We start from the raw sequence: 15,793 nt of genomic DNA on the forward strand, positions 1-15,793 counted from the left end.
TCCATGATGTATGAGGTGTAATATGATTAGTGGTAAATTGTAATCTATATTTTAAGTATATATTTTTCAACTTTATGTATTTTTGTAGGACGGTACTTTGCAATCAATATTTTTGTTATGTTAATTATAAGTGTAGGGTTCACAATATTTTGTAGTCAATATTTTGATTTCAATATTTAATTTGGTCAATGTTTTAATAGTCATCATTCAATCAACCAAGGATTTATATAGCACTGCTAATCACTTGGTAGAGTATCCAGATGCTTGCAGATCCCAATGGGCTTCTTCGATCAGCTAGATCTTGAGAGACTTTCAGAGTTACGGAACAGAAAGGAAATGGTCCAGAAGGCTGTTCCAGGTCTTTGCTGCAATGTAGGAGAAGGAGCGTCCTCTGCCTTCTGATTTGGTGGATACAGGGCACTTAGGCGAGTGATAGGGAAGTGGAATGTAATCTTCTTGATGGTTGGTGGAATTTGAGGCAGTGATTTATGTAGGCAGGTCCTTGGTTGTGTATGGCTTTGCGTGTGTGGGTCAGCAGCTTGAAATGGCATCTCATCTGTATTGGGAGCCAGTGGAGTTGCCTATAGTGAGGTGTGATGTGGGTTCAAAGGGGGAGGTCAAGGACAAGTCTGACTGCAGCGTCCTGTAGGGTTTGAAGTCTTTATAGGAGGTGTTTGGTGATCCCTCCATAGAGAACATTGCCATAGTCTAGTCAGCTGGTGATGATGGCCTGTGTCACAGTGCGTCTCGCAGAGGTTGCTATTTTGAGATTCTCTCTAGCATGTGCAGCGTGAGGAAGCAGGTGGAGGATATGGCGTTGATCTGTGATTTCATGGTAAGCTTGTTATCAAGGATAATTCTGAGATTTATGGAGTGGTCGTTCTGGGGGCCACAAGGAGTTGTTTCAGGGGTTGCTGTTGTTGCCGAAGATCAGTACTTCCGTCTTGTCCATGTTGAGCTTCAGGAAATTGTTCTTCATCCAGTCGGAGACCCTTGACATGCATCAGTGAGGGAGAGGATGAGCTGGGTGTTGTCTAATTAGAATATGATGTTGATTCTGTGTTCTCGGATGATGTTGGCAGTGGGTTCACATAGGTGTTAAAGATAGTAGGGCTGAGGGATGAGCAGTGGGGACGCCGTAGATGATATCCTTGGGTTCAGAGGGAAGGATGGTAGGCAGACTCTCTTTGCCCTTCCAGTGAGGAATGAGGCGATCCATCTGAGCGTGTCTCCTTGGATGCTGATGTGGAGTCTTTCGATCAGTGTATGGTGGGATATAGTGTCAAAGGCCATTTCTCCTCAGTCACGGAGGGTTCGGATGTCATTGGTAGCTGTGATCAGAGCTGTCCCGGTGCTGTGATTGCTGCGGAAACTGGTCTGGGAGGTGTTAAGTAGTTGATTGTGCACAAGGTGTTTTGTGAGTTTCCTATTTTTTGTCTTTTCCAGAACCTTGGCCGGGAACAGGAGCAAGGAGATGGGCTGGTAGTTTTTGAGTTTGCTGGAGTCGCTTGAGGGTTTTCTAAGTAGTGCTTTGACTTTGGCCTTTTTCCAAACCTCTGGAAACATGGTGGTGGTGACTGAGGTGTTGACCAAGGCAGTGAGTTCAGCAGATCTTGTGACTTCCAAGGTTGAAGATGTGATGCAGGCATGGGTCTGTGGGAGCTCCTGAGTGGATGGATTTCATGATGGTGGTAGTGTCCCGGGTGAAGAGCTGGTTCCACGCGGTCAGTCAGTAGTTCCAGTTGATTGTAGTGCAGGCGTGATGGTTGAGGAAGTCCATGGGTGTGGATTGGGGTTTGAAGTTTCTCTATAGGGTTGCGATCTTGTCATGGAAGAAGTTAGTGAGGTTGTCATAGAGCTTGTGTTAGTGGGTGATGTTGCGTTGCTGCCTGCAGGGTCGGGAGCTTTTTGATGACGGTGAATAGTTCTTTGCTGTTCTTGGCACTGGTTTTCAATGCATGTGACTAGGGCATTCTTCTTCATTGTCCTCAGCAGGCAGCGGTAGAGGCTGTGGAAGGTCTTGAAGGTTGTCCTGTCAGAGGTGTCTTTGCTGTTGTGCCATCTCCTCTCGCGTTTTGCTGTTCTGAGTTCTTGGGTATACCCTCTGGCCTGTTTGGAGTGTCTTCTGTGCCTGTTGCTCTTGATGGGGGCGATTCTGGTGGCGCAGTTGGTGATCCAGTTGTTGAAGTTCTTAATTCCGTGTTCCAGGTTGGTGGCGGCACCTGGGTTGGAGGGTTGAGGGCTTTTGTCCAGTGGGTCTCTGAAATTTTGCTCCAGCTGCGGTGGGGGGTGATGGCCATCTTGAGGGTGGCAGTGTGTGGGCTGTAGATGCTGAAGTGGATGATGGAGTAATTGGTCCATGTTAGTTCTGTGATGTGGCTGTACTTGACATGTCTGCTGGAGGTGAAGATGGGGTCCAGCTTGTGTCCTGCGGTGTGCATGGGGTCACTGAAGATTTGGGTGCGTCCAAGGCTGTTTATACTGTAGAGGGGGTGGGAGGTGTTGTTGTTGGGGTCGTTAAAGGTGGACGTTGAGGTAATCAAGAAAGATGTAGTCATTGACATCCAGAGCAAGGACGCAACAACGCTGTGATGGTGTTGCAGAAGCTGGAGCGCGGACCCATGGATCGGTATGCACTGGTGCCTCTGATGGTTGACTTGCCATACGTGTGGAGCTTGAAGGTGAGGTGTTCCATGGTGGTGGTACTGTTGGTGGTTTCACATTCATTCACATTCATTTCGTATTCAGATCAAACACCCATGCTGATGTATTAAGAAAGTGAGAATTTAAAAGAGAACGCAAAGTCGAATTGCATCAGAAAGAAAGAAGATTCTCAACAGATGTTTCTAACCACAAACGGGAAACTTTTCCATGATTAATTTGCTATCATTGCAATAATGTGGTAGTGCACAGAAATATTACATTGCAGAATAGGTAAAAAGATGGTACTGAAACACTACACTGTATGAGGTTCCATTTTGTTATATGGGTTTTGAGATGCCCATGTGGACTTTTAAACATAGATAAATCAGAGAGAAAAGAAAAGATTTTAATAACTAAACAAAAAACGCAACAGAGGGACTTCAAATAAAAAATCTTCACTAGCAAACTAATTCATACAATTTAAAGGGACTTAAGCAACTACATGTTCCAGACACTGAAACGTCAGAGAAAGGAGGAGACAGAAGCAATTAATTACAAACGTGAAAGTTACTGGAGTAGTCATTTGAACATGTGTGTACCAAATAGTTTAAATGAAAGTTTGCATGTAATTTGTTTCTTTTATCAACAAAGTTTATCGTATTGTCATTTTTCCTTTGTCACTTATCTAATAACTTTATGACATTATTACTGTTATGACACTGGTATTGTCATAAGCCGTTAAAACACTAAAAGTGAGCCGACCAAAGCAAGTCATGTTGGATATTTCACAGGGTGATGGGGAAACATGGTTACCACACGGTGGCATGTATACAGAAACCAGGAACTATAACAGTGTATGAGCACGGACCACACTTGAACAGTATACAACAAGGGATTTGGGGGTATTTTAAAGATCTGCGGGAAGAAAACAAACTATCAAGGAATTAGTCACGAACCAAACTCAGCGTCCAGAGACGCACTGAACTGGGAGACCAGTTTGAATGAAAATGATAAAATGCAGAGATTATGTTATACATTGAAGATACAGATTGACTCCTGCTCCTTAGCAGGTTCTATTATCTTTCCATTTATCTTTTGCTAACAAACTGAACACACATTTGTTAACTCCTGAAGAAAGGAAATTGTGACACTGTTTACAATGACTAAAAGCATTTCAAAGTTCATGAATTAATTTGTAAACAGTTTAGTAAATCTTAATGATTTATTTGAATGGACTTGAAGAAGTTTAGTTTGAGATTGAATCCAGAAACTAAATAAAGATGCTTTGACTAGACCTGGGGAAGTCATTCTTTAGGTATAAAACACAATGGGGTCTGGTTCTCAAAAGCATTTTGAGGTATGTAAAGTAATACTCCTGTAGTACTCTTACACCCCTTTGTGAATTGGCCCCAGTGGATCTGAAATGGGTATAAAATGGGGAAGTTCTAGAAATATATTAAACCAGTAGTACAAATAGAAATAGAAAACCAGCTTTTTCTCTTAGGGAGTTGGACGTTTTGGGCCAATTCACAAAGGCATATAATGCTACATAAAAGAGTACTTCTTTTGTACTACTTCCTATACTAACCAATACTTTGTGTAATGGCCCCCATGCAAGCAACCCACAGTACAACTAAAATGGTTTAAAAGTCAGCAGTAAACATGAATTCACAACTTTCATTCACGAGGCACTGACTGCAATTAATGGATTATTTAAACCCACGGATAAGTGGGTAGCGCGACATGGCTTCACAAACCTACTTTTTAAAAATAACTTTACCCTCTTGAATAAACAGAAATGCGACACGGTGCGCACTTTGTCAGCGCTTTGTGCCAGTGGTTGGAAGTTGAGTGTACCGGAGACATGTGCAGCTGAGTGACGGGTACACATTGCACCCGACTGTACCTGTTTACTAACGTCTACAAGAGATGTACTTCAGACAGCCATCCGGATGTCAGACTTCTGTCGTGCCTACAAAGAAACATGTTTCATTCTTTGGGGAAAAGGGGAACAACCCCGGTCTCTGCAATCTGGAAAACATACCCATCTTTTATTGCACATTATGTAACGGAGTTACAGTACACGTAAGCCTTGGATGTGCAAAGTCAATCGCGCGGGGGCTCTAACCAATGGCAAACATCGCCACATTATAGAAAACAAATCACAGTAAAAAAAAAAAAGGGGGGGGGGTGTGCATGATTTAAGCTGCATCTTACCTCAGCCAAGTACACCAATTAAGCAGCGTGGCACAGGTGTGGGTGTTCAGCCCGGAAACCGCGGCATAGTCTGACCCTGCGGAGGTAACGTTACACTGCTCAGCAGGCTCTGCGGGGGCGGGGCTGCATGCCTGCCTCAGCAGCAAGTGGAAAGGCCAAAGGGCCGTACTTTGAGATGGCACAGTGCTGCCTCAGCAATGCACAGTGAGGCAATCAGAGTCAAGGCTAAACACCCCTCATAAAGCACAAGGCACTTCAAACACTGGGCTTATCATTGAACTAAATGAAATGTAGCTTTATTTGTGCAACAAATTGAAGAGATTGGCGTGTAGGTACAGTGAGAGGAAGCGGTTTCACAGGCCATACGAAACCAAAAGAAACGGGGTACAGCACATTTGCGGTGCCTCCTGCTTGCCGCAGAAGCATGCATAAGGAATTGCTTTTATATGGCACTTCAGTACTCCAATGTTGACCTGTCTAAGCACTGTTAAATAAAATGTACGATAGTTACGTAATAGTGCTCAATTTGTCGACCTCGAAAGGATGGGCGGCTGAGTCGGTTTTAAACTCTCGAACTGCAGAGCGCAGCAGACGAACGAGGAGAGCGTTTTACTCTTGTCTGCATATACCACAGTCATGCAAATGCTACTGGTCTCTTGGAATATTTATGAAAATAATGGTTTCTGGGTTTTGATTTGCACAATTCAACATTAAAAGGTACAGGTCTGAGAAAGTGCCGAAAGGACTACTTAGAGCCTGATTATAAGTTGCTCGTTTTATTCCGACCCGTGCGTAAACCTATGTTTACGTAGGGGTCGGAATTACGAGTTTAAGGGTATTTAAGTTATCAGATAATTATCAAATGCATTAAATACATCAAGCTTCGGTAATTTTCGGCAGATCAAACCTGCCGAAATTTAACGGGGTGATGTGTACGGTATTTACTGTACCATGCGGGTTTTGGTGTGTTAAACACTAAGGAACAGATTTAAAAGGCCTTAGAGCCATCGGAGCTCCTCCAATGGCGCTTGTTGCTGCACCATACTTACAAGTATTTGTTAGGCCTCTTTTCGTGGCTTAATGCCTCCTTATAAATATGGGCCCCTCCAAAGCAATTTTCTGCTGCAGAAGGGCATGCATTGAGTGTTGCTGCGGGCACTCCACTGCAATACCCATTACTTTTGACACTGCCTCAGATTTAAAAGAAATCGCAAATCTGGGGCAGCGCCAAAAACTAACGCCAGTCCACGGATGGTGTTAGCATGGCACAACGAGGAGGAATACTTTTATTCCTCCTCGTTTTTTGCTCTTTCTATGTGTGCTGCATTCTGAAGCACACATAGAAGGAACAAAATGCCATATGTGATTGTTTATGTGCAGGAAGGGTGTCCCTCCCTTCACATAAACAATCATTCCAAAACAACCCTTTGGTACTTCTATGTGTGCTGCATTCTGCATTTCTCTCTTGCCTTGGGCCAACATCTGATGTAGAATATTAAGTCCAGATGCTTGGAAACGAGTGCTGGTAATTATGGACGTAAGTGAAAATAAGGAGACCAGATGTATGAAGCTTTTTTCTAATCCACACCAGCCTATGTTTAGAAGCGTCCAGCAGTCTATAGACAGTATATCTAAAAAATTTGCCAGGGAAGTATAGTGTTTTTTCACAAAAAATAACTTTTCCAAGAAGTACTTTATAGGCTACAGAAGCTAGCTTGAAGGCCCGGAACACTTACATTGGCAGGCATGTCTGGCACCTGAAACAAGTTGAAGCTATATTTTTTAGATCGTCAACTAATTTAACTTTAGCTCATTTGGAACAAGATGCAGTTTCGCAAAGGTCTTTATGGAAGCCCAACAAAAAGGGTGTTAAAGTGATCAACCTTGCACTTAACAAGGGCACCCAGTGCTTAATTTGAGCCAGTGGCTGCAGGTGGTGACAACCAGGACTATTTTTTGCAGAAGAGCAAGGAAGACAAAATTGTGTCTAAGTGAGAAAGCAGTGATGAAAACAAACCTGGAAAATTGAGGTAAAGAGGTGGGGAGTGTCTGGTAGTGGGTGAAACAGGCATGAAATGGAATCAAGAGTACTCAGCCTTGGTATTCGGCACCCTAACCTTTGATAGTGCCAGATGCAAGCCACTGAGCAAAACTTTAGGCCTTGGCACTTTTCTGTTTTTCTTTTTACAAAGTAAGCACTGAGTACACCCCTGCTTCCAGATCGAACAAAATGCTACATCCACTTGTATCACGACTTGACTGTTTATTTTAAGGGACCTTTCTTGACTTGCTGTACTCGGGTCCCTCTTCCTACCTTAATGCAGCATCAATCTCGGATGTTCCGTAGTCACCCGATTAATTTCGGAACTGCCATCAAAGAAAGAGACCTAAGAAGCTAACAACCCCTGGGTATGGACTATGGTGTGGGTTTAAGTGGTTTGTCTACACTTGGATTCCCACTGTCAGTTTTTCACATTAATAAAAAAAAAACTTGAAGGTTTTTTAAACTTTGCCTTTTAACTGTTACTTTGCTGCAGCCATCCATACCGAAAGCGTAAAAGCATAAATCTCACTTTTGTGTTGTTAATAAAATAGTATGTCAGTGTAGAAAATCAAAATTACTTTTGAAGCACACAAGCATGGGCCTCCATGCAATCAATAAAACTGTGAAGTGGGAAAAACAACACTACTACTAGTATTTTAGTCTACCTATCATGAACTTCACAGAGCTTGGATACAATACAGGGAGTGCAGAATTATTAGGCACGTTGTATTTTTGAGGATTAATTTTATTATTGAACAACAACCATGTTCTCAATGAACCCAAAAAACTCATTAATATCAAAGCTGAATATTTTTGGAAGTAGTTTTTAGTTTGTTTTTAGTTTTAGCTATGTTAGGGGGATATCTGTGTGTGCAGGTGACTATTACTGTGCATAATTATTAGGCAACTTAACAAAAAAAAATATATACCCATTTCAATTATTTATTATTACCAGTGAAACCAATATAACATCTCAACATTCACAAATATACATTTCTGACATTCAAAAACAAAACAAAAACAAATCAGTGACCAATATAGCCACCTTTCTTTGCAAGGACACTCAAAAGCCTGCCATCCATGGATTCTGTCAGTGTTTTGATCAGTTCACCATCAACATTGCGTGCAGCAGCAACCACAGCCTCCCAGACACTGTTCAGAGAGGTGTACTGTTTTCCCTCCTTGTAAATCTCACATTTGATGATGGACCACAGGTTCTCAATGGGGTTCAGATCAGGTGAACAAGGAGGCCATGTCATTAGATTTCCTTCTTTTATACCCTTTCTTGCCAGCCACGCTGTGGAGTACTTGGACACGTGTGATGGAGCATTGTCCTGCATGAAAACCATGTTTTTCTTGAAGGATGCAGACTTCTTCCTGTACCACTGCTTGAAGAAGGTGTCTTCCAGGAACTGGCAGTAGGACTGGGAGTTGAGCTTGACTCCATCCTCAACCCGAAAAGGCCCCACAAGCTCATCTTTGATGATACCAGCCCAAACCAGTACTCCACCTCCACCTTGCTGGCGTCTGAGTCGGACTGGAGCTCTCTGCCCTTTACCAATCCAGCCACGGGCCCATCCATCTGGCCCATCAAGACTCACTCTCATTTCATCAGTCCATAAAACCTTAGAAAAATCAGTCTTGAGATATTTCTTGGCCCAGTCTTGACGTTTCAGCTTGTGTGTCTTGTTCAGTGGTGGTCGTCTTTCAGCCTTTCTTACCTTGGCCATGTCTCTGAGTATTGCACACCTTGTGCTTTTGGGCACTCCAGTGATGTTGCAGCTCTGAAATATGGCCAAACTGGTGGCAAGTGGCATCGTGGCAGCTGCACGCTTGACTTTTCTCAGTTCATGGGCAGTTATTTTGCGCCTTGGTTTTTCCACACGCTTCTTGCGACCCTGTTGACTATTTTGAATGAAACGCTTGATTGTTCGATGATCACGCTTCAGAAGCTTTGCAATTTTAAGAGTGCTGCATCCCTCTGCAAGATATCTCACTATTTTTGACTTTTCTGAGCCTGTCAAGTCCTTCTTTTGACCCATTTTGCCAAAGGAAAGGAAGTTGCCTAATAATTATGCACACCTGATATAGGGTGTTGATGTCATTAGACCACACCCCTTCTCATTACAGAGATGCACATCACCTAATATGCTTAATTGGTAGTAGGCTTTCGAGCCTATACAGCTTGGAGTAAGACAACATGCATAAAGAGAATGATGTGGTCAAAATACTCATTTGCCTAATAATTCTGCACTCCCTGTAATGGACTTTTGGCTTGATGTGGGGTTTGGTGGAGGGGTTACTCCATCACAACTGGGACGGATATCCCGTGTGCCTCTTTCCAAGTGCATTATATCCCAGGGCACCTGTAATAAAGTGGAAGGGATAGCCATCAAGTTGTGAAGGAGTAACCTGCCTGCCAAACTCCAAATAAGGCCCTTTGTTTTTGATTCCTGCTTGTTGTCTAAACATGTTGAATATGGTTATAGGTGCCAACTGTACTAAATAAATATTCCGACGTTTGGCATCAACTTAGAACCTTTAGTTATAAAAACTTTATTTGCATTTGATGTTAAGTGTTCAGCCTAATTATCATAGGGGTAGCGAATGGCCAGTAAATACAACTAGTGTTACACACATAGGGAGATGTTATTATACGTTAAATTAAGTCTAAGATATGTATTTCTTGATATGTCTCAAATTTTCCTGAGTCTTGGATGGCTACTAGATTTGTGAGCATTAGAGTGTGCTCTGTCCTCATAAATACAACTAAATCAATTTGAAAACAAGATAAACATTTCATTCTGTGAAGTGTATCATATATGAAGACTCGAATCAGGAAGATGTCAGTGGCTCAAAAAAGACTTCCTTCAGCTCTTGAGGCAACACAGTTCTTATTTGTGCTGCAACATGAGCATAGCTCTGTGCTCTACTGGGTTTATATCCAGTATCTGTAAAAAATGAATCTAGAGGATCTCCTAAGAATGACTTTGTGCTCTTAGGGATTCATCTGCTGTATCTGCAGCATATTGCTTTGGGCTCTAAGGGACTGATCTACAGTAGCAGAAGCACTACAGAACCACATGGCCTGTCAGCAGGACTCAGCCACTGGCTGTAATCTATGCCTAATTCATGCTCAAGATGGTCCTCCTGAGTATTCTGCAGAACGCCTTGAACATTCTGAAATCCCATGGCTTATTCTTATAACTGAAGATGGAACACAGAAAATCCTGCCGGTTCCTCGGTCGTGGTACTCCTGCAGATTCACTGTAGATTGCATCCATAGCGCAGTGCAGAGTTGCCCACAATTTGTACTGAAAGGGACAAAACCTGTGAATCATGCCTTTTTACAGGCACTGGTAAAGTGGAATAACCCACATTTTCATATTTTCCCATGCAACATAGAGGATGAATACCCCGGATTAGAGATGTGAGAAGTGAACCAGAGAAAATGTCTAGACACAGAAGCCTCATAGTGAAATGAAAACTCAAATAAAAGAAGACAGAGCGATATCTCACCCCTAGAGTCTTGACTGTGATACTCTATTTAGACCCACTAATGGTTTACAACACAGATGTAAATGATAAACCAACAAAAAATACCTTAATTAATATAGCAATGAATTTTCATATCTAAGTGACCTTTCCATGGCAGAATTCTTGGCTTTTTGGTATCCTCAAAGAGATTTAAAAAATGGGGGATAAATGTTTGCATCTCTTGCAATGCATTGCCATTTATAAACGCATAGTCTTAGATACTTCAGACTCACATTTTTGTTTAGCAAATGTCCTTGAGTCGTGGCTATCGTTTTTTTATGTTTTGGCATAGTAGTGTGCATGTATTACAGTTCATCTTTGAGATCAACTCCTCATACAGGAGTAATAGATAGGTGTTTAACACAAATGCATTATATTCCAGCACCAAATAAAATATGTGCTTCAGTTGCAATGTTTTGGCTCAGAAATGTCTGTTTACTTAAATGTAGGAATGTTTCAATCCTATCTGTGTAAATTAAGTTTGCCTTCTTGCAGTTGTACTGGACCATGGGATGCAAGGTTGCTGTGCCAGAAATGATGTGAGCGGCACCAGCGTCCAACAAACACCCACAAACAATGCAGACATGTCTAGAGCTTGCAGGTGTTTAATTACTTCTCCCCTTGCATGTTTCCCATTTAGCCTTCTGTGTGCCTATTCCATCTGCCACCAGAATGCAGGGCATTTGTTGTTCATAGCGGGTCGCCACTGTTCTGTGTGGTCAGCCCCAAAGCAACATGGACAGAGAGAGGATGCAGTCATGCACGCTTCCTTTCTTACACCCATATGCCTCTTGTTGTATGCTACTCCTCTTTCTCTCTGACACTCTGCCAGGACCCAGTGCTCCCACACCCATATGTGTCCCATGTCCTGGAGTGCACCGGGATGTGCAGAACTACCCGGGTAGCATGTTCAATGGGCAGCCCTGCAGACTGTGGACATGAGCTGTCCAGAGGTGTCACCACTGGACCAGTGTTGTTTATGTGTAACCGTAATGCATTTTCTGTCCATCTAAAAATGTCTTGCCTTGTCATCTCCTTCCATTGCTTTGATGTATCACCCATGCCCCCTCCAAACACCTCACCCAAATGTTTGCTCAACCCTTTCCACATATGCTTCATTCTACCACTTTCTACCTTTTGCTCACCACCACAACCAAGGCCTCACCTCAAATACTAGAGCAGTGTGCACAGAATTTCTAACACTCGGAAACTAAATAAAAAAACATCAGTGAGTACTTAACTGGCTTCTACTTCTCCACTTCTCTCAGGAGAAGTTGTGGCGTAATGGCCAGAGCTGCTAACTTTGAAACTGGGGAACCAGATTCGAGTCTCAGTGTTGGCTCAAAATCTTGTGATTCTCAGCAAATCACTTAATCTTCCTGTGCCAAAAAATGAATGTGACCTTGTGTAATGTATCTGGTGCTCATGTAAAGCTCTCCAGGCTTTGGTTTGAGTCTGCACTATATAAAAGCAGCAAAAGAAGACTACATTTATTCAGGCCAAAAATATTCCAGCACGGATTAGTCCAAAGAGATGCAAGGTGGGCCCATACATCCCGCATAACAATACTACAAGCAAACAGAATAGGTGATAGATTCTTCTCAAAATTGTTTATATTTCAAAACATATTCTTATAATATCGAAGAAATGATTGTACTGCAATCATTGACTGTGAAGGGGATCGATGCCTAAGAAGGAAATGCGTTGAGTGCACTAGCTAGAAGTGATACTGCAAGTGGTGCCACCCTCCTGTCCCGCTCACTGCCCTTCGCCCCTTTTTGCACATTTTCCACTGCAAAGCCAATACATGTAGAATTTAATATGTGAGTGTTGATCTATTGTTTTTGTGATTGTATGTTTTCCTTGGTTGTATTAGTTTTAAATTATGTAAATGTGTTTTCATTGTGAACAATGATGTGATTCTGTGAATAGATGTGGATAGCTTTTTTTGAGTGACTGTATATTTGTTAGAATGAATTTACGTTTGTGACAATGTACCGGGCTTCCCCATCTCAGGGGAGCCACACATATGGCGGGGTTGTGCCGGGCTGAAATGCCTGGGTGGGGCGGAGACGTAATGTGCACATAGAGAGGACACGCACTGCTGGACACACCCTCCTCGTGAGGAATTTTTGTTTGCTTTCTCCTTTTCCTGCAGTGCTCATCTTCTCGCAGCAGACACGGCGCGCTCCGCTTCAGGCTCTGCATTTCAGGGAGTTCTGCACATTTTGGCATCCCAGCCGCACCTGTCTGGGAGCTGCATGGGTTGGGGCTCTGCTCACCTGACCCAAGTTTACACAGCGGCAGCTCTAGCAGAGGGGGCAGTGATTTGATTATGGGGGGATTTTGGTGGGAGTCAGCAGCATTCTGTGTTATTTGACACTGGGAGGTTGGGGGTTGCATTATTTTAGGTGGGCATCAGCAATTGTTTTCTGTGCTTGACCTTGTGAGGTGGATCTGTTATGCAGTAATCTTGGTGGGCACTAGGATATTTTCCATTAAGTTTACCCTGCGAGCCAGGGCTGCGTTGGTTAAATGTTGGTCTGAAATGTTTGGGATTGCATGGTACGGCTGCTTGGGGTGGTGGTGGGGGGGGAGGGGGGGGGTGTCTTACTGCCAGTTTTCAGTTTTTTTTTGTCCTGGTGTCTTTAGGAATAAAGCTGTGTGTTCAGTGGCCCTGAGCAGTTAATTATACAGATGTGGGTAGCCCACACTACATTGCTAGTTGCTGCCTCTTTGCAGTGGTTGTCTGGGATAGGCCGGTAGTGGTGCTGTTGGACCAATATGGCTAGGAATGCACAATATAGTGTCAAGTGGTCATGGACTGAGGCATTGCTAGAGGCATTAATGCTCAGGATATATGCTATTGGCCAGGCCATAGCATCATTGATGTCACAGAAGTCGGGGGTACCTGCAGAGCAGACGGAGAGGCCTAGGAGAACAGGAGTAGGAGTAAGGAGGAGCTGCAGAGGCGGAAAGCAGGTGACCCAGATATGCAAGGGAATCAGGGGACTAGCCAATTTTGTGGAGGCACCGGTGGGTCTGACCCCAGCCCCGGATGCTTGTGTCTATATGACAATACAGTCCATTACCGCAAATTTACTGGACCCGTCCCTGGGGGGGTCGCACCGGGGAGCCTGACCCCAGCTGCAGGTAATTCTGGTCAGGTGGCAGTACAGGGCACTATTGCGGCAGTGATTGAGTTGGTGGCAGCTGGTTGCATTATGAAAAACGTTGGTGCAGGTATGGCTATAGGGGTGACCTCAACAAGGGGGTCTGTTCAGCAGGATCTGATGGCTAATTTAGCCTCTGTGTTGCCCTGGCTCTCAAGGTCGAAATGCTGTCTGCGCCCCTGGTGGGGTGGGGTACTTTGGTTGGAATTGATGAGAGTGATGTTCTAGAGAAGGCAAGACGACTAGTGGCTCACCTGGGTAGTGCAAAGGGCAGTCAAGGGTCGCAATGGACCACATCTTGGCTTTGGTCTACCAAAATGGCCGATGGGGCCTCCCCTGTCACCGCTTAAGCTCCAATAGTGAGTCAGGTGCCGCAGGCGGGGGGATTCCTTCACAGCCGTCAAGGCAAATGCCTGCCTAGGGCAAGTACTGCGTTGAGTGCCAGCACTCCCGACAGAATGGATGCTACAGTGGCGTCTCCCCCTTCTCAGGGAGTGGCCACTTCAGGAACTAGGCCCTTTTTATCCCCTATGGGTTTGGGTAATGTTCGTTCTGAGCATGAGTGACTGGGTTTGCATGTGTCAATGGAGGTGAAGGAGAAGATATGGAAGGGGGCATATGTGGACATTTTTGACTTGCTGGTGGACAAGTCTGAGAAGTCGGAAGCCAAGAATTGTAAGGAATGCTCACATCTTAGAGACTGCCACTGGACACACAAGTTGATGAGACTCTTGTGAATTGGAGCAGGGGTTTCCCAACCTATAAGGCCATTATGGCAGAGTGTTTTAATGTGCAGCTGGCTTGTTATCAGAATAGGATTGTGGGTGCTCATGATGAATATGGTGGGACAGCCTAGAAGGATTATGTTAAGGAGTTCGGAGGATTAAAGAAAATAGGCCCACCAAGGGTTGATACCAGATTGACATCATCACTTAAGTCTGTTATGTGACGCGGTCAGAAGGTACCAGTGGCTAGCCCTATCGGGTGGGTACTGGGTTCTCTAGTGGTCCGGCATGGGGAGTCAAGGAAGGGGGCTTGCTGGGATTTCAACCTGACCTTCCGCAACATGCAGATTCAAACATTGTTGTTCGCTCTGCGGTTAGGCCTCCTATACGGAATCTAAATGTTATAAAAAGTCCAGAGAGAAGGGCACCAAAAAGAAAGAATGACCATTATGAATTCGCAAAGCTCCCTCCCCAGTTAACTTAATGGCAAAGGTTCCTTGGCTCAATACCTACACTGACCATGATACGGCACAGACATTGCATGATGGTTTTAAGGAGGGCTTCCGGATTCCAGCAGCAGGATATGTGGGCTCCCCTTACTGTAAAAAACTGCAATCTCACAAATCCAACCAGGAGGTGGCTAGGGCAAGTATTCAGAAAGAGCTGAGTCTTGGCTGGGTGGCGGGACCCATTAAACCTAGTCCTGATTGATGGCTTTGTTTGTTTTCCCAGGGGTATGTTACAAATGGGGCCTCTAGTTGGCAGTGATTTGCACCCTGTCCAAGTAGAGACCCTCACTTTAGTCAGGGTAAAAGAGTCACACAGTTCAGATAACACTGCCCACCTCCTTGGTAGCTTGGCTCAAGCAGTCAGACTTATCTCAGAAGCAATGTGTAAAGTATTTACACACACACACACACACACAGTAGCGCAGTGAAAACACCTCAAAAGTACTCACACCAGTTTCGAAAAATAGCCAATCTTTAGCTGAATAAATCAAGACCAAAACAACAAAATGCAACATACACAAGTAAAGTTTTCACTTTTTAAAAGTTGCAAATTTCAGAGGAATTGATGGCTGTATCTTTTTAACACACAGTACCTGGCATGCGTCAAAACCAAAAATGATGCGGCCGTAGAGGAGGTGAGGTGCCAGAAAACAAAGTGATGCGTCAGTTCCTTACAGTGCAGGGGAGGTGATTCATCATTTCCTTACGGGCAGGGGAGGTGATGTATCGATTTTATCCTCATATTTAAACTCATTGTATCCCTTTTTCCTCCCTTTGTCACAATTTTCCTAACTTACTCTTCCACTTTTCTCGCTTTTCACCCTTTCCTTCAGTATTCGTCCATTATCTGCCTTCCTCTCACTTGCACTGGGGCTAAGTGCTGGTCCTCAAATGAAATCTAACGCCCACCACCTGCAGCCACCCATGATGAAACAAACTGAGTAC

At 43.9% G+C, this 15,793-nt stretch overlaps 1 protein-coding gene across 3 annotated transcripts in view; it reads right to left on the reverse strand.

Annotated features, from left to right (window-relative positions):
• The window catches only part of ABAT (4-aminobutyrate aminotransferase), a 718,549-nt gene that overhangs the window by 350,265 nt on the left and 352,491 nt on the right, over positions 1 to 15,793 (reverse strand). Inside the window, exon 1 of one of the 3 annotated variants that reach the window (XM_069210535.1) lies at positions 4,861 to 4,968. The exons of the other annotated variants lie outside the window; for them this stretch is intronic. The gene's annotated coding sequence lies outside the window, so the exon portion shown is untranslated. Of the gene's footprint in view, positions 1 to 4,860; positions 4,969 to 15,793 lie in introns of those variants that run through there. 3 annotated transcript variants of the gene reach the window in all.

Source organism: Pleurodeles waltl, chromosome 10 (assembly GCF_031143425.1).
Source record: "Pleurodeles waltl isolate 20211129_DDA chromosome 10, aPleWal1.hap1.20221129, whole genome shotgun sequence".
Taxonomy (NCBI): Eukaryota; Metazoa; Chordata; class Amphibia; order Caudata; family Salamandridae; genus Pleurodeles; species Pleurodeles waltl.